Source organism: Benincasa hispida, chromosome 10 (genome assembly GCF_027475165.1).
Source record: "Benincasa hispida cultivar pf3 chromosome 10, pf3_genome.v1.1, whole genome shotgun sequence".
NCBI classification, from domain to species: Eukaryota; Viridiplantae; Streptophyta; class Magnoliopsida; order Cucurbitales; family Cucurbitaceae; genus Benincasa; species Benincasa hispida.
Window position 1 is genome coordinate 3,237,210 of NC_143487.1, and position 1,092 is coordinate 3,238,301.

At 36.1% G+C, this 1,092-nt stretch overlaps 1 long non-coding RNA gene across 1 annotated transcript; it reads left to right on the plus strand.

The window, feature by feature from the left end:
* Positions 1-313: 313 nt before the first annotated feature.
* LOC150033045 (uncharacterized) lies at positions 314-891 on the plus strand. The gene is made up of 2 exons (XR_016524030.1): positions 314-453; positions 533-891. It is a non-coding gene; the product is annotated as an uncharacterized LOC150033045 (long non-coding RNA).
* Positions 892-1,092: the final 201 nt, after the last annotated feature.

Below are 1,092 nucleotides of genomic sequence, written 5' to 3' on the forward strand. Positions count from 1 at the left end.
AAATAAAGAAACCCAAAGAAATAATTGAGATGAAACAATAAGATATAATGGTTTAATTAAGGGACATATTAGGACAGAACCTGGAGAGTTTTGTGGAGCAGAGTTAGAGATTACAGTCCAGGAATAGGGATATAGGGTATGATATATAAAAATATATATGTTGAAAATAGAATAAAGGCTAGGGGAGGGCTTTTTATCCATATATAATTGAACATCAACAACAATAATAATAACTGTAATAATGTGCATCTGCAGTGATCTCACATATAGCGTAAGTGATAAAAGTTTGAATGAATTGATTTCCAAGGGGCCCCCACTCTCTGATCATTATTTAGTTTTGTTAGGTTTGAATCATCATAATTCAGAAATCCTTCCTTTTTAATTCCCCTTTCCCTCTCCCTTCCGTTCTCCACTTTGTTCTTTTTTTCTTTCGTTACTTCAAAATCACATTGCGTAAGCCCTCTCTCAACTCATGCATTATTATTCTATACGTCAATTTCATTGTTAACTCTTTTCTCTCTTTCTTTTTCAGAAAATGAGCAAGAGATCCCGAAGTAGCGAGGCGGAGGTGGAGTTGAGAGTGAACTTGAACCAGTCACCAGCCACGTCATCTTCGTCTTCATCGGTCAGCACATTTGGAGGGTCGCAGATATCGGTGGGGAATTCGTGCTTGTCGTCATGGGAGAGAGAAGAAGATGTTGGATTGGAAGAGATAATAACAAGATCGATGATGCTCGTAGGATGTCCGGGGTGTTTCATGTACGTGATGTTGACAGACAAGAGCTCCCAATGCCCAAAATGCAAGAACAATGTGTTTCTTGATTTCTTCAAGCAACAACCAAATCATGCCTAGCTTAGCCCACTTATATCCAATTATTATTATTTTTGGTACTCTTTTTCCAATTCTCATCATATTTCTTAACTTAATCTAGGCTAAGCTAAGCTGCATCCTTTTCATTATTATTCCGTTTCGTTGGTGTGGGTTCTTATATTATATATATATATATATATATAATATAACGTTGTCCACTATGAAACCTAGGATTATTAACCTTTTTTCTGTATGAATTGGCTGAAATTTCCAAAGATTTC